We start from the raw sequence: 22761 nt of genomic DNA, 5'->3' as shown, positions 1-22761 counted from the left end.
CTTATTGCTATGAGTGAAGAATGACACCCAAGATAAAAATTCAATATTTTTACATATTTTTCATAGCTTTTACTTTAGAAATCCATTTTACAAATGTGTCTCAAAGTCTTAATGTACCATCTGTTTCATGATATTGAGTTAATATGAAGTTTTATCTTACAAAAACACATTTTTAGTAACCTTCTGATATCCATTTATCCAGGATAACATGTAGGGGTAACAATTTTAAATTTGTCAATCCTTTCACCCAAATGCTATCTAAAATCTCAGCAACAAGTCAATACAAAATACAATTAAAATTTTATTAGCAACATTCTCATTTTTATTGCCTCATTATGAAGTTATAGAGTCAAGCTAAATATAAATAAAAATGCATGCCCTATAAATAAGCTTTTTCTAGTCTTACTCATTTTAGATATTTTCAGTTGTTATTATAGCATCAAAATAAAATCTTCGAAAATCCAACATACTATAAAATCGAGAAACATTTATGTTTTCCACTTATGCAATATGTACATTAAAAATGGTAACATACCATGTTGTATTTTGCACTGAATTGTTTTACAGTATATATAGAATTTTTTATTTCTTTAGAGTTTTATTCACATTCACTGACACAAAAAAAAAGATGTCCTATGGAATAGATAAAATTGATTAAGTGCTGACTTCTTCTAAAGGCAAAATAAAAGTAGGGTATTGAAAAAAAAAAAAATTAGCCCACCCACACACTAAATAATCCTATAAAAACACAAATATCTCAATGTGTGTATATACTTATATACATATTTGTGTATACACACACTCAAACATTTTTATATATATTTTTAGACACACTCTTTTTTAACTCAGGTCACCTCATACTAATTTTAAACTGTAGTTCAAATTACTTGGTGATTTTGAGGTGTCCTTTTTTAGTTTCCCTGTCAGAAAAAGGAACTTGATTTGGAAGGAATTTGATTTGGTATTTGGCATCTAGATAGAAAATGTATTAACTAATGCTAAATACAAGCTATGTTCAGATTTATTTTTTTTAATTAACACTCCAAAAATGTGAAGTTGTATAAAAATGGAGTCACCCAGGAAAACTCAATAAAACCACAAATATTTCATTGCATAGCGCAGCTTTCATTATTATAATTTTGTGCCACATACTATAGAAAACATCTACCTGACTCCATTGATTTAGGCCATACTAACAGCTTCTTTGGGAGTTTTTGATAATTGTGATTTCCCAGATCCTGCTTAGTTTCATAACCCCTGTGCACAGTTCTAACCAAGTTAGGCATAAGTGCTTACGCAAGAGAAGAACCTAAGAACACAAGAAGGTATGAAAATACACTCTCTTAACTGTACATGTGATTGCAGAAGTAACTAGAATATTTGTTTTTATGGCAGCATCGTAGCACATGTAATATCATAGCTACACATGCAACATATGAAAATTCAAGTTCCTGTAATACGGCTAGGATTACTCTCTAAGGTCTAATTCAACCACAGTATTAAGACTAAAATGTTCTGTATGCAACAAGAAAGATTTTTCTCAAAAGAAACTACTGCTTTTCTCATTTGACATCACAAAAGTTCATTGAGTTCTCCGCTAACAGGTCTGGTTGTTTGACAAAATTATCTGTCTAGTCAGAGGTATGAAAAAGAATGATATCCTCCTCCATACCTGTCCACTCTCATCTTGTCCAGAAATCTTTTTGTACTTAGCCATAAAAACAACATACAACTTATGATGCTTTTTGGAAAATAAATCTTGCATTTGGTGCATTAATATGTTTATTGTTTGTCTGCTTCTGAGATAAATAAAAATACCCTTTTCTAAATATCTATTTCAGCAACATCAGATTGAGTGTTTTAACTGACAACCCTCTTAAGTTGTTTAAATATAGGAATATATCACTAATATCCTTTCAAATACAACTGCTGCGAGGGTGAATATTTCACATATTAACAAATAATACATCTTATAAAAATATACATGTATTAAAAATTAGACAATATGCAAAATACATATGTCACAGAAAACATTATATTCCAATTAAAATTCAGTTTTAACAGAACATAAATACATCTCTATGTATTTGGCATAAAACATAAATCAAATACTGCTCTTTCTGAAACGAATTGCAGCATTCAGTTTATTTTGAGATATTCTATTGTAACATCTCTGTATTTGTGGCAGTTGATGGAAATTGTTATTTAAAGATGGAGATAATTACTTTAAGAAGCAAAACATATATAGGATTTTTTAATGTAGGTCATATTAATCTTGCTACCAATTTGTAATTCTACACCTGTTTCCAGCATTCCCTTGATTTTCCCTCGTTTATATATCGGAATATCAACTCTTCACAGCAAACACTGGTTGTGTTACATACTAATATTGTACCCAACATATTAGGCCACAGCCCTCTAGGTGCCAGTACAAATGAAATAATACAAATGTATATATACATATATATTTTTTTTCCTCTTGAAGCCTAAAATTTAGAAGGTCATTAAGTTATAAGGTATAAAATGATAAAACAAAATTCTTGGTCTCAACTCTTGTTATATAAACAGAAATTGAAAAAACAAAGGTTTTCTATTTGGTTTTGTGACCTGCACCACCACTATTTTTTTAAGTACTTAACACACTGCCTGTCAGAGAAATTGGTGAAATTGGTGCTCTTACTTCTCTTTTATGGAGAAGAAGCTCAGAAAGTAATTTGCATGCACGAGTGAGAAGCCTAAGTACTACTCAAAATAAGTGCTCTGAGCTATCCAGTAAAGGTATCTTTGACTATGCAGGAAGGTTAGGTTTCAAAGTTTGTTTGTATGCTCCTGGCTATATTGAAATTTCTGCTGCAAAAAGTAGAGTAAGTATCTAAAGCAATTATTAACATAACCTTAAAATACATATGCAATTTTTTTAATGCTATGGGAAAGAAAAAAAAAAAAAGAAGGAACTCATCCTTTATTCAGTGCCAAATAGATTTTGTTAAAAATGACTGCAATTACAACATTTGCTTACTCACAAAGCAAATTAATTACTTCCACAGGCATCACTCATCCCATTTGCATTAGGATAAGCAAGTCTGAAATCGGGCTCAGCAAGTATAGTATTTCTCCCCTGAAAAGGAATCAAACTTAACAAAAATAAAAAGAAACAAAGTAATTTCATTGCACATATCCACTAATACATTATTGTGTCTTTAAAAGCCTTGACAAAGGTGCAACAGTCCAAGAAACTGTGGTGCTTAAGAAGGTCAAAAACAGAGAGCAGTTTGTTGCCTTCAGTGCCCAATGAACTCAGAGATTTGATGAAACTCCGCGCTTCAAAGGAGGATGCTCAGTACTTGAGGGATCTCAGCCATTATGTCCAGAGGACAAAATTCAAATTGTTTTAACTTTGCATTTGTGACTCATATTCACTGTTTCATCCTGCAAAATCCTAGACTCCATTAATTCCCTAATCCTTTTTTATTTATTGACAACACACTTGGATAGCCCCATGCTGCACTCACCTATCACATCAGCATTGCCTACAAGTCCTCTGATTTACCAAACCGGAAGTCCTGGTTCAGTTCTGGGAGTTGAATAGCATCTCCTATGGAATGCCAGATGTTCTGTGATTATGCTATGTCACTTCTCATCCCCTCCCTTATGCTGCAAAGAGATAATCTGCATTGAGAAGCTATGAGTGTATATGAAGACACACAAAATACCTGCATGGGAGGTAGAACCATGACCATACCTGCACTGCCACCCACACTAATACCTCACCTCCTGTCTCCCCAGTCCTCTTTCCCACTCCTCTCATGCAAACACCTCCAACTACCTGTAGCAAGCCTCTCATCCCTTTCACTTTTCTATGATCTTATTTCCTTGCCGTGTTTCTCTCTGATGACACATGCTCTAGTTATATTCTCACTTTTCACAGTCTTTGGTGTTGGAGGGTATGGTGATCACAAACCAGCACCTTATGTATGACCCAGCTAATACATAGTATTTCCCTGGCAAAAATAGTGGGAGAACGTGGACTGGCTAGATCAGAAGAATTAGCACTTGATGGGGCTGTTGTGTCAATCAGAATAACCACAGGCAAGGAGGCCAAAAACATGGCTTCAAGTTTACGGGCTCACATGGTGGCCTGAAATGTGCCTGCACTAAATCATACCAGAAAAGAAAAAGCCCCAATGGTTGTACAAAACAGCATCAAAACTTTGAAAAAAACAAAACCAACAACTTGATAGAAGAAGCATTTAACTTATTCTACCACATAGAATTTTCTGAAGAGATTACAGAGAGATTAATGAATGAAGGAGCTTTTTAATCTATTTTTCAGCTTTCCTTTTTCCTTTTCATGAGTTTAATTATAACTTATGCTGTGATTCTTCTGTAATAGCGGTTCTTTTTTCCTTCTATTAAATCTTTTAACTAGATGTGTAATGTCATTTTATCTTCTCCTAACAGAGAAACATCTTTACAAAAAAAAAAGGTTTGATCTAATCTGACCAATTAATCCTAATCTGGGACAATTCTACATTTTAATCTAAGGCAAATCACTGTTATTCCCTTAAAACTGTACTAAAATTACTATATTCCATTTTACCTTTTTTTCTGTTTCCTTTGCTCATCAATTACTTCAAATTCCTTGAAACTCCAGCTAGGCTCTGGATTCCATGCCTAAGAAAATCTCATGCTATTTCAGATGCTCATTTGACTATAGAGTTGGAGTTGAAGGAGGATTCTGAAAGTACAAGTTCCTGTAGGGAGCAGTCAATGAAGAGTGAGAGACATCTATTATTTCTGTGGGGCAGGCTAAACACACTGCTACAGTAGGCTTTTACTGATGAGAGTAGTTCCATGCCATCTATCCTTAAACTGAAGTGGCAATATGATGAAAATCTGGGAAAAAAATCAGGATCAACACAAGATGTGATAGAAGCCTACTGGATTCTAGCAGAAATACAACTAAGTAGGTTACAGGCAAGTCATTGCCTGTGTGCACTTAGAATTTACAGACATGCTCCACTGTATCAGACAACTCTGGGAAAGTCCTTGGGTACATACCCAATGCCAATCACAAGTTCAAGGTAGAACAAGCTACCAAAAGATCAAGAGTGATTCTATGCATACGGCAGGCAGAAACACTAGGCTGGTCTGGACCCATGTTTGTTCACATCAGACTCAGCCTCTGACAATATGCTTACACAGCAAATCTTTACTGATTGCACATACATACCCTAAAGGAACTTAATGGAATATCTCTCAGTAATTTCAAGACCTTTGGACTGGGTTCCATATGTATATTTGGTGAAATATTAACTTATCTTTTTCAGAGGTGTCATGCACTGAACAAACTCCTAGTTGCTCAGTTCAAGAGTATGTATTTTCTTTTTAGAGAAAATACTTAGAAGGAATATAGACATCTTTCTAATGGTCTGTTTGATATTTATTTACAAAAATAAGTAAATACCCATAAAAAGAGCAGTTCTTTGTAAATTTAGCTAGATCATAGAGTAACATGAATAAACCTATATAATAAATTATTGCTTACGTTCCCTGATTCTGTTTAAATTCTGTAAATGCCATTCCAATTCAAATTCTCTTCTTCTGTAAAAGGATATATAGAACTGAAATATTCCGTGAAAAAGTGCAATTGGATTATAGGAAAAGATTAGCTGCTACTTTGTTCCTCAACAAAATGCACATCTTTTTCTTCTAGACATATTTATGTCCCTGAGATTTTCTTCTCATCGCAAGCAGCACACATACCGGTAGTATTTCCTTCATCTATTTTACCTGCAATTACTGCAAGATTAATGTCATTCTTATATTTCTCTGTGTTGCTTCTTTGTGGTATTTCTGCCCTCATAACTACTGTTTCTTTCAAGTAAATTCAAAATCAAATTAACCAATCCAAAAAAAAAAAAAATATTGCCAGTATACTGTAGCAGGAGCTTAGGCCGATTCCCACTCTAGTTTTTATCACAAGTGTCTTGTTCCAGTTCTCAAACCTCCTTCTCAGCTGAAGCTACATTTCTGAAAGGCTTTATTTCCTTTTAGTCCTAAAAACTATCATGCAATACAATCTTAACTTCATCTTAAATGCTCAGGAATAATTTTCATCTGAAATCATGAGGCTTAGAACCTTGGAACCAAGATGGAGAAAGTTTTATTAGGGAAAAGAATACATAAGATTTTTTGTTGGTGGTGGTTGGTTGTTTTTACACAATTTGCTGTTTTGGCTTAAATCTAGACTATTTTTCAATTAATGTTTTATACTAAACCTTGACTGTTTAGAGGACTGAAAACAGTACCTCCTACTTCTTTAAGTTACTACCTAATTACGCTTCTGCCCACTTTAAAGTATGAACATTAAAATTTTTCTTTAATGTTTTTAACTAGAGATATCATTAGGAAAGCAAACTTTTCACAGCAAGGAATTATTAAATCATGTTTAAACAAACAAAAATTCTCTGGTTGCTGCTCCAGTTGCCATTCTGCCATTACTGTGAGTGTAAGCTCTCGACTTATAAATAGAGAGACTTCCCTCAAAAGCAGTAATTACTAAATGTGTGCACATGCAAGTTGTGTATGGATAAAGAATAATTATTAAAACAACACTGGTTATACAGGAGGTTGATTTTATGAGACTATCTAGTTCTGAACTAGTATTAAAAATTTACGCACACATATGCACACACAAAAGTCAATGAGTAGTTTCAGGATTGTCCCTCATGAAAAAATTAATCAGATGTCCAAACACTTCATGAATTCTCTATGATACATAGTTTTAATAACATAGAGAAATAACTTAACATTTCCAATTTTTTCAGTGTAGCATAAAACCAACTTTCCATATTTTATGCATTAATGTTTCATGAGTTTCAAATTACATTTGCAGGGAAGTGTAATGTATTTTGAGTAGCCTCATTTATACTTTCGACTTTTTATAATTAAAAAAAGAAAAAATGAGCTGGTTACATACTAAATTATACAAGAGTAATAAAAAAAATCATAGATTCAAGAGTAAGTAGTATACATAGAAAACTAGACATCTGTATTGACTGTGCCATTTTTCAGATGAAACATCCTTTAAGAAGACAGAAAGCAGGAATAATAACTGCTCTGGCCAGTAAAGTCTGAATGACACTTTCAGTGACAGTAGAATGTTAACCCTACTCTCCAGCTAAATTCACAATAGTTCCCCCTCCCTCTAAGATCTTCCTTTTCCCTTCATTTTATTTGTTGCATGGTGTACTATGAATACCTGCCGACATTTCACAGAGTCAAGGACGGGTTTCACAAAAGTTTGACTATTTACAGTGCTATTTAATATAGTAATTCATGATGCTTCTGACTGAAAGACATGATATAATTACAATGTAATTTCATTATTGAAATTGCTGAAAAGATACTTCTCAATACAAAATAATCTACAAAAAAAGTAAATAATGTACATTATTTAAAAAAAAAAATACGTCTCGCTGATGGTATCAAGAAAAGCCCCACTGTTTTGCATTAGATAAGATCTAACTTTAAAAAAGCATAAAACTGACTCTAGATTCCAAAATGAATTGATCTTCCTGACAGAAATTGGGATGAAGGCAGTGTTTTTCTTTTTTATGCTTTCCCAGTCACAAAAACTAAAGATGTTCTGGCTTCTCATGGCTCTTAACCCATTCTCCAAAGAAGCATTGCACTGGTTGCTTTTCTGAAAAATCTTCAGACAAAAAAAGATAAGTACATAAATGACTAGGATATTTCTGTACTCCTCAAGAGAATCCTTAAAAGGTTGCAGCCATTAGCTCTACATATATTCCCCAGTAACAGATAATCCACAAACTTGTTCTGAATGATATGCTATATTTTAAATCTTATACTTGATGAAAGAAATTACTGGGAGAAATCCTATGGCTGAAGCATACAGGAGATCTCATAAGCTGTTAATAACAAATAAGCACAGACAATTAGGGACCTATTTTCCATTGACTTCAAGGAGACTGAGGCTTCCAGCAGCAATATACGACACCATCACTGCTGGAAAAACCATGTAGCAAAAGTAAAGCTTCAGCCAGCCAACACTGTTAAAATGCTAAACAAGAGTTTGCTATCACCGATCCGCCCCAATCTCAGTGTTGTACTGGACACCACCTTAGTTTTACTTGTTGTTTAAAAAAACAGAGTGGTTTATACCATTTTTGGTGCCTAAAACTTCTATTATTTATCAAGCATTTCATTTCTGCCCTGCACAATAAAAAGCCTATATAGTTATCGTACATCCTTCAGAATTTATTCAAGTTCACTTTTCCTTTACTGTACTCAGATATTTTTTTTTAACCATTACATATAGAGGATATTAGTATCTCGACATCAGTATCTGTAATTTGGTAGATATACATTTAGACACTGACAAATCTCATGAAACAATCCACATTTCTATTGATGAGCACTGGTCAGTGGAAGGACTTGATCTCTCATTACATTAAATGGCTCACAGGCCTGGAAAAATACTGGTGGTATAGTGTTTGACATCTAGAACTGGATTCTCAATTAAGCAGGACACCTGTTTCAAAAGAACTGAACTTACAGACACAAGAAGACAGCTAGTAATGAAAAAAATGTACTTTCCTTTCCAGGACTTGTTAGGTCTCTAGAAATATCCTTTTCTGTGAAACAGGAAATTAAAAATATATTTTTTTCAATGCATACTTCTAAGTTAGACTCCTATATGCTTGTTAGTCATCTTAATCCAAAAAGTATGCTTGCATGTTCAGCAAGCCCAGTAGACAACACATTTATTCAGATGATTTAAAAATTTGTAAATTCAAATACTTATTTAAGAAACTCCCAGTGATGATATTCTTTGCCAGTTTTGAATTACAGCTGCATGTCCACATCCTGTTTCCTGAATGTGTCTTTAATAATCTTGTAATGAAGAATTCGTGAATTGCTGATCTAGGATATAATTACTCTGTGTGAAAACTTACTTCTTTTTATCAAAGTCCATTATGTAAACTATTTTAACATGAAAAAGAAGAGCAGAACATACCTTGTCAGGTCTAAGAACTAAACTGTGATGACAAAATGTTTTCCTAAGAGCAATATAAATACTAATTTTCTCATGAGTTCTTTACTTCATTTAGTAAACATCAGTTTTCCTTCAGCTATAAATACCTAATACCTAACAGTTTTTAAAAGAAGGAAAATTTTAAACACTAACAACACCTAACTAGGCACACAGTAAAAAACAAAAACAGAACCCAAAACAAACAAACAAACCCACACAAAACCAAGAAAAAGAAACTCCTCATTAGCATTCCCACCGACAAATATTTTGATGCAAAATCTTAGAGAAATATAAATACATGAAGTAGACCCCAAACCACCTGAATTTATTTCTACCACAGATGCTTTTTATATATACATTTCTGCACTATATATACATCTATGTGTGACTTCTTAATACTTGATTACTTTTATGGAGAAACAGCCCTACCACATTTAGTAATTAGCCAACAGCTCCAGCTCAGTTAAAGTACATAAGTTACTTATTCAGCATTGCTTTTTTAAATCTTTTGTTCACAATTCATCTGATCCTAAAAACATTAAGGAAAAACAAAAGCAAATGACTCCATATGGAAAACAGGCACATATTCCTACTATATACAGACAGAATGAATGGAGCCATCCCTTTCCCACAACCCATCATGCCCTAGAATCTCACAGCTGCAATAATGTCAGACATGAGTGTGCTTATGCAAAATGAAAGCTCTCCATTTTACAATACTATAGAAAAAAACTCCCACTCTGTTACAGAATAATTTTAAGAGATTCTCCAACCTTCCTTTGGATCCAAATTTCTGCTCTTAACAATATTAAGTAATTTAAATGATATATCTTTTAACCAAGAGATATCTTTTATATTCAGTCTATATTTAGTTACACATACAGAGATAAGAAAAGACAGAACAGGGCACTTTTAATGGTGTATCTTGATCTAACCTTGCACCAGTTTTGCACATGTTCTTTCCTCAAATATCACAAAACTATAAGATAAAATGAAAGATAAAGCTTATAATATCATCAATCAATACACACAAACTAAACATAGTGGAATGATAAATTACGTGTGACTTTTTTAACTGTAATCAACATGGCAAACATCAACCAATAAAGGTGCTAGAAGATGGATGTACTGTGTCTAAATGAAAACCTTTGAGTTTTCATGGCCACAATATAAAATAATAACAAACTGTAACATTCTCTTCTACATTATTTGTAATTAAAATCCTTGGGTAATTAATTCTGTTCTCCATTCTTCTCAGCAGAAGAAGGAAGGGGAGACAAATGTGAATTAAAGTCCTTGTGCTAACCCCATTAATATGCCACTTCAGTGAAAATAAGAGCCTATTTATTCATTCCCTGATGTACAGATTGTTCCATATAACTTCACCTTTTTTTTCACTATAGGAATGGTCAAAAAGAGCAAGAAAATTGACTTATACAAAATGGATTCGGTCTGTCTAGAGAGCTATCTAGATTCATGGTATCAAGGGCTATGGCTACTTTGCACCCCTGGCTTGGCAGAAGAAGACCAGGAGCAGAGGCTTACTCCCTTCTGAACTGACTGTTGCTTAGTTATTAAAAAAGAATTTTGTATAGCAAGAACTACGTAATGAATTTCTCAGGGAAGCTGTTTCATAGTTCTCATTTGAGAATTGTTTTGAAATGAGAAATGAAGTAAAGACAGCTGAAGATAAAGCATTTAAATAACCATACCTCTCTAGGTCTTAAAAAACAGTAACTACCAGAAACTTTTATTAGAAAAAGGACATAGTTTCACTAATGGGTGGATGTCTTCAAACTTAATAAGCACTACTACAGGACTCCATAGCCTTCTAATGCTAATAGAGTCTTCTGACAAGCTAATTCAAAAACTTCATCTCAGAGCCTGGCATTATGTCCCTGACAAAGATCAGGGAACAGAACAAGGTAATATCAAGCTGCTGGTCTCCAGAAATATATCAATAACTACAACTAAGTTAAGTGGGTGGATTACAACATCATGTTCACCCCAGTCAATTTATATGTATATGTTTAATTTATACGTATACCTACTTTCTGGTTTACCCTTTTGTAAATTTCTAGTTATATATTTTTAACCCTGATAGCCACTAAGGAATAGTAACTACTGCTAGTAGAGAAAGAGAAAAAGAACACTGGAGCAAATGGAGGCAATGACAGAAATTAGCTATTATTTGAGTAAAGAGAACCAAAAAGATCGATAGGCACTAACACAGGCCAGTTACGAAAGTCAACCTCCTTTATCAAGAAAAGCTATTATAAGATTACAAGAAATAATTCAAGGTGCAATTGCATCCTCCTTGTAAAACATGAAGATCCTGGATTTAGATCATCCTTAATTTAGCTCACTGGGGAAAGCTGCATATATTTATTATTAAACCATGTATCTGAAAATGATATTGTCTCCATACATCTATACTCTGGGTAATATTTCCCATACAATGGGCATCTGTGGAGTCAAATTTCATTAAGGAAAACTAAACAACAAAAAAACCCTAACTTTTAGGTTCTAATTAAGCATTATAAAAGCCAGGCACAGGCAATACTTGAATATAGATAATTTTCACATATTAATAATTCTGTTTATGTACTCAGCTGATATAAATATTCACACGGAAAAAAAAAATACTCCTTATGCAAACTGAGGCTGTAGGGCACAAATGTTGTATGTGGCTGTATTTATACATATATATCAGACTTTTTTATACCTACATTACATATGTATAATTTTGTGTCCATTAACTTGGAAAAATACCTTCCCAAGAATAAATTTGGAGTCAGTATCCTCATAAGTTGGATTTAAATCTTTTTAAAGATATGCTGCAAAAGTATTTGCATCTAACTCTTGTCCTGATCTCTCAAGCTCCTATGCACACTATATGTGTATTCTTCAGCTTCTGCAGATTAAAATTTTATTTTGAGAGAAAACATATGGATAAATACTAAAATAAAACTGAAAAAAAAATGAAAGAGCTGTCTCAAAATGAAATAAAGGTGAGGAAATCAACAGATTTACTAACTAATTTTGACTTCATATTACATTTATACCTTTTTTTTATTTAACAAATGTTCACTGTGAACTTGCCTACAGTAACAACTCTTTTTAGACAGAGCTCAATAAATGCATTATAAATTATTATAATCTCATGAAGTTTACATAAAACTGCACATAATCTGAATTATATTTTTATTAATATTACTATGCAATATTATTGCTAACAATGAGGTTTATTTTACTATTTCAACAGTAAAAATAAGTTATATTTCAAATAAAAATATTATTTTATTCATTGTGAAATGATAGAATGCACTTGGTGATGTTAAAAAGAATCAATTTTGCTGACCTCTCTCATGGTTAAATTGAAAAGTTTACACACTTCTTCCACAATATTTATATTTCTTTCCACCAAAATAAAATCCAGATAGGTCAAAAATAAAGGCTTTTTATATAAGTAGTGTAAAAGTACTGAATAGTGCATAGGCTATGGAATTTAACTAAATTTATGATATATCTGCTGTAATAATAACATTTGTCGTTAAAGTCATAATAGAGCTCACGTTTTTTAACTGGACTCTTTAATAATAAACCTAGCAGAATACTATCATTATATGCTAAACCACTTTCTTAATAAAGCATACACAATTTTTTGACATTAGTAATTTCTAAATTAAATGATTAAATTCAGGTTTCAAAACTTAATTTTCATCCCATCAAAAGTGTTACTTCCTCCTTTTATTATCCTCATTCACATGTGTTCCTATTAATGCAAGGTAAGCACAACTTACAATTTACTTAAAAATTGCATGCAGTAGAGACAACCCTCAGTGTATGCATACACATTGTGTATAGCCAGTCTTTACAGTAAATGTTAATTTGAAGTGTAACATTAATTATCTAATTACTTTTGACATAATTAAAGCAAGAATTTATATAAAACAGCCTCTTACATGCTCAAATACAGGTGAAATATAACCTATGAAATGTCTTTAACAAACAACTACTTGTTATTTCCTTCTGTTTCTAAAACTGAATGTGGTAATACTGGTTCTAGACAATACTTACACACTTATTTTACTAAACCTTTAAAATACATTATGAACAATAAATATTCTACAAAGATCTGCTTATCTTTTGACTTGATTTCTTTTTTAATGCATGACTTAATTATACATGAGCACTGGTCTGCAGAAGATCTGGAAGACCTGCATTTTTTTTTCAGTACCCTTTACTAAAGAACACCATTAATCACAGTTTAATCTGTTTCATAAAACAGTTTTATTCCATTAAGCACTAACAATTTAAAAGCTTACATGGAGACTGCACTTCAGTATCTCATGGGTAGGGGGCAGCTGTTAGTTTATTTTAACAATTATTACAATTACTGTTAAGAGAATAAAGTGGATCTAAATATTTTTACTGCACTTATGTTTAGTTCAAGTGAACAGTAAATACAAAAAGCTGAGAAGCATGGAGATCATGTGTTAGGTTACTAGAAACATGACAGAAGAATTTACACTGCAGTAGAACTGCCAAACTGCAGGCTTACGAAAACTTTAAAGAAATAGAAATTTAAAACATACTTTTCTAATATCTTCCAAATTACCAGTGCCAAGTTCAACTCAATGAATACTTTGTCATGTAGCTTATTATTGCTGAACAATGTGAGAAGAAAAAAAAAAAAAAAAAGACACTGATCTCTAAGGCTGCATTGGCTGAGGTGTCATTTGAGAAGGCAGAAAACAGAAGGCCAAGCAGCCAGCAGTCAATCTGTACCCTTAGCCAAATACTCTTCAAGGCTACAAACTGCAACAATTCAAATGTGAATCACTGGGATGTAAGAGACCAGTGAACTCAGCCACTGGCTATTTCTAAGCATGCTGATTAGAGTCTATGGTCACAATCCTTCCACTGATCCACTATTTGTAAACTATGCCTCTCAATAAGTGTTACTATTATAGGGAGTTTAATTTCTTTTCAGAGGGAGAAAAAAAACAACAGCAACAAAAAACAGAACCGAAAAAACCAAACCCCACCCAAAATGACCAACAATAAGCACAAATCAAACCAAAAAACACTGAACCCAAAACCAACCAGTCTGAAAATAACTACAGGTACAACACTAGGGGAAAATACATGTTGTTTTTACTGCAGGACAAAGGTATTGACTGTCTTAAGTCTGGGATGCTATACTACAGGCAAAGACCTCAACAGACGCACCTTATCTCCAGAAGAGGAATAAACCTTCCATCTCTTATTCCCTATACTGCAATAAGTCAACCAGTGTCTTTCTCTGATTTGTATACAAAGAACAATCCCTTTTTAACTCAAAACAGGCAGACATCTACTTTAATTGGTGGGTTTGTCTCACATCTGTCTACGGCTTCTCACCATCTGATGAATTCTCAAAGCATGTAAAAGGCAAAGCTACAAAGTGCAGTGTGTTGTGGCTCTACTCCTACAAACAGCTTGGGAAAGAGATAATGTTTCAGATGGTACAAAGAAAATATTAACTATCACATACCAAAAGCAGGGTCTTCTAGGGCTAGGCCTAACCATGTTTCAACTCAACTTACCTCTGATATGTCAGAAAATTATTGTATTGCCTTTTCTCCCTTATAGTCTGTGCTATACAGGATCTCTTTCTTTCCACATTCTCATACAATTCTTGGTCATATAAATTCTGAACTCTGCAAGAGCAGCTAAATTAAATTCAGAATAGTTGAAAACTTAGAGTCGAACCTTCATGTTACTGATAAGAGTAACAATGCTGATACAGACAATCGTAAAATGTAATGAAGCCATCCAGATATTCATTTTGGAAATGGCTCTGATGTTCTGTTTTCTCTGGTTTGTTCAAACAGCAAATAACACTCTAAGTGACTTTTTGCCTGTACACCTGTGGCAGTTGCACTTCCCCCCCTGAGAACTAGTGTGGCAGTTGCACATCCCCCTCTGAGAACTGGAGCCTCCAACGGGGCAGTTAACGGCTCTTTCGTGGGACCCTGAGTCGGTTGACAGGGTCGTTAGCAGAGGAGGGGCCCAGAGAAGCTGAGAAGCTTCTGGAATGCCCACAGCCAGATCTGATCAGACTATAAAATGGGGTTCCCACCAAAGATTCCCTTTGTGTGGTCTTCTAGGAGCAGCAGGTCGGCTGAGCCAGAGCCTTCCCCTTAGAGTGGGATGCTGTCTAATGAGTCGGAGGGCTCTGGTGTGTTTCTTGTGAGTGTATGCATGCACACTGTGGATCCTCATTACTCTCATTTTGCTGCACCCCAATAATCTCCTCAACTGATATCCAAACCTTTATTTTATGTTGTTGGAGTGCTAACTAATTGTATAAACCCTGTTTCTAGTCGGTTTATTGGCTGTACTTTTCCAGCCAGAATAAAGTCTGTTTTGGAACTTGTTGTCCACCTAAAACTGACTTTGGGGTGCCTCCACGACAACACCTCAGAATATGGTTGGCCATTTCTCCCCAAACCAGTTCTGAATGAAACAGTATGTCACCAAACCTGAACATTAAAGAATTAAAGTCAAAGATAATCTTGGTAAGACCACAGAGTTACATGTTGCCAACTTTCCTCTAGCTTATATGGGATGGAACTTGAACATGGAAACACCTGGCACTTTGCAAAATGCTATTTATTTATATTTTGTATTGATAAAAGAAGTATGCTTAAAACAGTTGGAACAAAGAAAATGAAAACATTAAACACCCCTTTTCACAGGATATTTGAAGACCTTTACCGTATTTTGAAAAAGAATGTGAATTTTCCAACTTTTATGAATTTAATGATCCGTCTTCATAAGCAGATAGGACCTTTTCTTAGTACAAGGACACGGGCAAATGCCAAAAATTACATATCATATATTAAAATATCCTTAAATGAAAGAATAATATCTTCAATTACAGTGTGAGATTTTTTTAACTCTTAAACAACTTGAACAATATATCCATGTAAGTCTAAAGAAAAATCCATTCCGTCCAAAAAGCATTATCTTTTTACATGTTCACTCCAAAATATTTTAAAGTGAATAAACCCCCCACAAATCATAAGTATACACGAAAGTGTAACGATAACTTTTCTCCCAAATCTCACTATTTTCACAAAAGTAACATAGACTTAAAAATAAATTAATGAGATCAAAAGCATGCTTCATTAAAGTCACACTACAGTAAAATTTGTTTTCTAAATCAACTTAGTACGTTTTCAAAAATCTACATTCATTCACTTCCTTTAACAAGCTTGAAAACTAATGACTGAAGTAAAGACTAAAACTGATGGCAGGCTAAGTTTTCATGAATATGTAGCAGGGATGACTATGTGATATCTTGTTAAAAGCTGTTTTCTTACAAGAAAAAAACAAATTAGTTTAAATTAGTTTATCCCTTTGTTTTCTCATTTTTTTTTTCCAAGTTGTACTCATATGCCTATTTTGTTTTCTCCTGATTTTTATCTTGGGGGGGGATAAAATAATAATAATAATTAAAAAAAATAATCAAACAACCAGGTAGAGTTCAAAACATAAGAACAAATTGACTTAAGACATGTATCCATTTTAAACAGAAAAGGAATAATTATGCTGTCCATTACACAGAGAAGAGGAGGTGAAACAGGAAATTATTAGGAAATTAATTATTTTCAAGCATAAAATCAAAATAAGATATGTGAACACAGAATCTAAGATATGTGAACACAGAATCACTTTTTTACTTACAGGACTGCAACCAGCAGATCATTCATGCCATCCTATGAATTATATGTCAGTAGTATTCAGAGACTTAGTGAGAATCTACATCTTTCCCCATGTCTCGTGAATGCTTCTGACAACATTTCCCCTATGTTTAAGAAAGGCACAATAAACAGTGAACCCTAAAACTTCTGTGTGCTTGGAGAGAGAAGAAACAAGTAAATCAATATAAAGGAATATGAACACTAAGAATTACCTACCTAGTTGGCCAAAGGGGAAAAATTGAAACAGAAAATGAGAAAGAGTAAAAAACAAACAAACAAAAAAATCCCAAACCAAACAAAATCTCCAAACTGATTTGCAGGTAAGATTTTTTTTTTGTTATTTAAAAATCTTTATAGTATCTAAAAAAATATATATCTTAAGGAGACAACGCAAACAAAAATGCTGAGCTCAGATACTGCAATGTATTGGGAAAAAGCAGTCAAAGAGAAATATACTAAAAGTAATAAGAACCTGAGAACCAGAAGAAAAATATCTACAATTAGTCTATGGAGTATAGGTTAGTTCTTCTTAGAGATTAGTGATGAAATGAAGCATTTCAGCTGAAAAGCAGCAGGAAAGGTCACCTCTGAAGCACTAGAACCTCTACTGGAGTCCTCTCATTTGAATAGGGGAACAATTCTCCCAAGCCCTTTCTAGATATTTTATCTCAAACATTATTTATTACATGCTGTCCATAGTGTGCCATAGGCAATTTGCAATCAAAAAAGGAACTCTTCTTATTAAATTGAAACAAAAAGATAATTTTATAGAGATATGAATCCATAAAATTATCTACCAATGTGAAACGTACAGGTTTTCTCAACACTGGAAAGGGAAATGCTTTTCTAAATAACATATGCATTTTCATTCAACCTTGTTACAATGCCCAGTGTTCAATGGGGAGTCAAAATTATTACTGTGTAAGTCTACAACAGCAATAGCAAGACCTAAACAGAAAAGAACTCCGAACATGAAATTGAATAACTATTAAAATTGAAGATGAAAGCCCTTGCTAAGACTTAACCAAAACAATATGCTATGTTGAGAAAATATGTGAAGAATTATTCTGTAGGCAGCAAAAGTATAGCATAAGTTTGGAGACCTTCCAGAAAAAGTCAGCAAAATACAGGGCCTATTTCCTCAACTCTGTTCCCTTAAACTTCATTATGAGATTCCAAATACCTCTGCAACACCAAACCTGATTTCCTTCTCATGCATCCTTTTGTGAATAAGAAAATGGTATGATGCCATAATTAGAATAATGTATTTGTCCAATATATTAATAGTTTATTATATTTATGATTTTCATGTATTTATAATTTTAGAATCTGGCATACTAAATTCTTTAGTGATGGGTCTATATGAAGCACTGTCTATTAGATGAAGTCTCTTTCAAACAGCATATTACTTTTGTGCATGGAATTCAGATATCATCTTCTAGATGTAAATAAAATGGCTGTTTTTTTCAACAACCAACCTGACGTATTGAAAAAAGGTCAAATAATTATCTCACAGAGAACCACAGCAAATATTCGGAACAATCAATTAAAGTAATAATAGGTTTTTTTATTTTATAGCACCTTTTATCAGAATGCTAAATAACTTTATAATGACTTTGCTTTTAAATATGGGGTACTGATATTCAGAAAGATCAAGTGATACATTCAGAATCAGTCATTCTGTGACCGACATAAAAAGAAAACAGATTTTCTCAATACCGCTTTAAGAAATGACATTAAAATTACAGAATTAAAATCAGATGAAAACGGTAGTTAAAATATAAGAGACAGAATATCTTACATAACCCTCACATCAAATTGTCAAAGGCAAATAGAGATAGTATCTTGATGGTCTACGATGGCTATCTAATATCCTGGGATCATCATTAAAATTCACAATGTGTACTTTAAGATCAATGTACTGATAGAAACTTTATAATTTGAAGTTGGACATTATACTTATTTTAGAATTCTCTGTCCTAGTGATAACAGAAGACTGAAACAAAGCTTTCTTTCCTATTTATTCTTCCACCTCCCACATATTATATATTAAGTGATACAAGTCCATCAACCCTTTAAAAGCTGCCAGTATACTTTACAGGCAGCCTGTGTTTTATACCTCCTTATCTGCAAATCATTTTACAGACAAGGACAGGACAGTTCTTTAAAGTCAGAAAGAGGGAGATCATCTACATCAATCACTAGAAATACCAATTAATACCCCTATCTCTCATTATATGTGTACAATTATATCCCCCATTGCAAGTTAAAGATTTTTCATAAAATAAAGAGATAATATAAGCCAAAAGAACAAAATCCTAGTATTCAGACTATAACAGCCACATCCGTGTGCTGTACCTGGTGGGTACAGGCAGTACCAAGAAAACGGACTCTGTCTCATCATGTAAAAAGGTTGAAAAATATTGCAGCAACAAGATGACATAGATATGCTCCAAAAAACCTGCAAACATTGAGGACTGAATGGACAAGTCCTACACCTAGCTGCACTCCATAAAATTTAGACTACACTACACGAAATGATAAAATAAGAGTTTCAGGTACAATAAAAATGAAGCAAATAGAATGCATAATTGTAAAAAATGCAAATGCCATGGGAAAAAATAGTGCATTTTTAAAAGGCAAAAATGAAAGAAAGTTTGCATAGTAAGTTAATACACAAAGATTGTGATGACAAATCCCATTACATTACTGAGCTTAAGCCTACCTAAATCATAATAAATGGGGAAAGGATTCCTACCCATCACTCAGTCTCATGAAAAAAGAGAGGATTGTAGAAGGAAACATGCAAGAGTTTACAACTGCATTTGTAAGTGTATATCAAATAGACAAAGGAGAAATACAAAGCTTAACTTTAGATCATTCATGTTTCTCCCTCTAAAAGAACAGTAGCATCAGTAAAGCGGGCAGATAAAAAAAAATCTTGTAAACAAAAGAAAATATGTAAACACTTTAATTACAGATATGCTTGTCTATCTAATGTCACTTAACTAGTAAAATAAATATTAAAAACCTTGTACTTTTACAAGGTACTACAGAGGAAAAGCAAGCATGTTTTATATGACATTAATGGTGTTATTCGTCACTTTTGAGATGAAACTCCCACTTGAAGTCTACTGTGGAAAAGTAAAATTGATTTCCTCCTTCTGGTAAATAAAAGTAAAGATATATTCCCGCCAGCTCCACAGGCACCAGCAGAAGTGTTTCACCACTGCAGCTATATGTCTGTCAGCATTGTTATAAACAAAGTTGACAAAGTTCATGAGGGGTAACAAAGAAGCTCTCAGACTAAAAGTACAGAAAGACTGAGTTCTTTTCAGTGACAGGCAGACAGAAGGAGAAGAAAAAGCTACTTGGAATGTCCCTAATTCTATTGCCTGTTTGGTTCTTTCTTCCTTAGGAAGTTTGCAGTGTGTGAATTTTTAATGTGAACAAAGGCCTAAGAATATTCTACTGAAAAGATAAACAAGATATTTACAACAATAATACCAACAGATGTATATCTTTCTGGAAAAAGGACTAAACAAATATGACTTCCAATGCAGAGGCTTCTGTTTCATCCGTGGCAATTCAGTATAACATATAACAGTTATGAAGGAACTGTTTTCTTCCACTGTGTAAGACATTTTAGAGACTATCCCCTTCTTGAGAATCATAAAAATGGTAGTTTCATAAACACCGGATTTAAAAAAAAAAGATTCAACAAAAGCCGAGATTGCCATACAAAGGAGTTGTGATCTCATCTGAATGGAGGCAAAGTGAGTCATTAAAAGGAAGACATAATACAAGCCAGATTTCCTGCCCAGCTTCCTCTGACCTCTGTTGGCAGAGCTAGTTTCCTCTTGTGGTAAAAAGTGTGCCTCAGAATTGTTCTGCCCACTATGTAAGCTCTGTCAGGAGAATAAAACTGACATACTTGTACAGTGGGAAGGATCACAGCAGGTATGCTCATCAACACACATTCTCGACAGATCTCTAATTCCAATGACTTATGGGGAGTCCTGCAACCCAGTTTTAAAATCTCACTCCAAGATCAATCCAGCATTGTGTTGCTTAAACCTTGGTTATCACCTTACTAATCTTTAATAAAAATTATCATCTTGTCATAATTAAAATATTATAGAAAATTAAATGATCTTCAGCCCGACACGCTATTATAGCCACACATCAGAGTATGCTGTGAATTAATCTTACACCTTTACACTAAATTTCCTGACTTTCACCCAGTAAAATAAGCTCTTTCCTGTTATCCTAATATAAGATCTTGTGAGAAAACCCATGCCTGCATGGTTATTTTCTATTGAAAATCATCTTACACAGCCATACATTAAAACAAACATTTGTTGTTCTCTAATTCTCTCCTATTGAGTACTTACATGACTACTGACGGGTTTGAGATTACGGTGTTGGAACTTATTTTTGTGTGACAGCCGCAGTGCAGATACTTGTCGATACACTGGTGCTGAATGCTAATCACTACTACAGGCTCGGAACAATTACCAGCTACGTCACTTATCACTAGAATGAACAGAAAGATCTTAATTGCCTTATCATGTGCTTTGTGCTTCCTGCTGGAAGGGCTAGAAACCAGTAGGAAATACAAGAAAGATAAAATTATTATTATAAACCAGTAGGAATTTCATGGGTTAATGATAAAAGCAGTTCCAAACGTCTCTTAAGAAATTCAATACTCTTCTTCACATATACAATTTTAATGTTGTTCAAAAGAGATCTTGATTACTTGTATGAAAACTGAATTGAACATAGGTTATGAATAAAATGCATTAAAAGATGTAACGTGGGATATAGGCAGGACGCAAAGCATATATTTCCCTTAGTTTGTCATTTTTAGCTACATCACTTGACAATATTCTCACAGAACAACTTTCTATAAAAATAAGTATTTTATCTATTAAAAAGTCATTTAAAGTTTATACACTACACTATCATAGTGATAATTCAAAATGCATAGAACAGGTGCAAAGTAGGTACTTCTCTGATGCTAATTAAACAACATGCTCAAATAGTATTTCCTTTTTCCCCAAACAGTGATCATCAGGGTATATTCATAATTGGGGAAAAAAAAAAAAAAAAAAACCACCACAAAAAGCGAGAAAGAAGACAAAAAAGAAAAATAGTAAGAACACTTTAAAAAAAAAAAAAGTGCATTCAACATTTCCAAAACCTTCTAATTAAAATACATGAAATACTAAAAATAAGAGAGAGAGAATAAAGGCTGAACAGAGTGTTCATAAAATATCCCTAGCTGTTGGCAAAGATTTTATCATTGTTATTTAGTGATGATGAAGCCAAATAACTGTTGCTGGAATGGAAGCGGGCTGATGAAGAAGGCCTTCACATTGAAGTAAGGGATATCACAATTTGTATTTTTCTTAGTAGTTCTTCTATCTGTACAATTTCTCTCTAAATTTCATTACTTTCTGTATTAGATGTCCCTTTCAACAGATAATCATGTGTTGATAAAAAATGTGATATATTGCTTTAATATGCTTGCGTTCCTGTTGTATGTTAAATTGTTTGTTCATACAGCCAGCAAGTTCTAAGCAGTTGACAAAATATAAAAGGATCAGTAATTAATTAAATGTTAACTTCCAGGGAAATCAGGTTGTTGTGAAGAAATTTTTCTGGTATTTGATCTAATTTTTGCAAGGTAAAATAGAAGCATTCAGCTAACTCAAACAGATTGTGTGTTAAAAACTGTTAGCACATACTGAATACTTATATTATTTGAACACAAAGTACAATAAGCTTAAGAGTATATTAAAAAAATAAGTTATTTATTAAGCATAAACCAGTTCTAAAAAGCATAGTATGAAGTGTAACAATTTGCATAGGGGAGGCAAAAAAATAAACAGTTGGACATAATGAACTGGACATACTTTTTTCCAGTTCAAAGAGAAATAA

The 22761-nt window shown here is 33.3% G+C and overlaps 1 protein-coding gene across 10 annotated transcripts in view; it reads right to left on the bottom strand.

Annotated features, from left to right (window-relative positions):
- NOVA1 (NOVA alternative splicing regulator 1) overlaps positions 1 to 22761 on the bottom strand; it is a 149172-nt gene that overhangs the window by 3879 nt on the left and 122532 nt on the right. The gene's annotated exons all lie outside the window — the stretch shown is intronic.

Source organism: Columba livia, chromosome 5, assembly GCF_036013475.1.
Source record: "Columba livia isolate bColLiv1 breed racing homer chromosome 5, bColLiv1.pat.W.v2, whole genome shotgun sequence".
Classification (NCBI taxonomy): domain Eukaryota; kingdom Metazoa; phylum Chordata; class Aves; order Columbiformes; family Columbidae; genus Columba; species Columba livia.
Note: the sequence above shows the minus strand (reverse complement) of the source record. Positions and strands in the feature narration are given on the sequence as shown.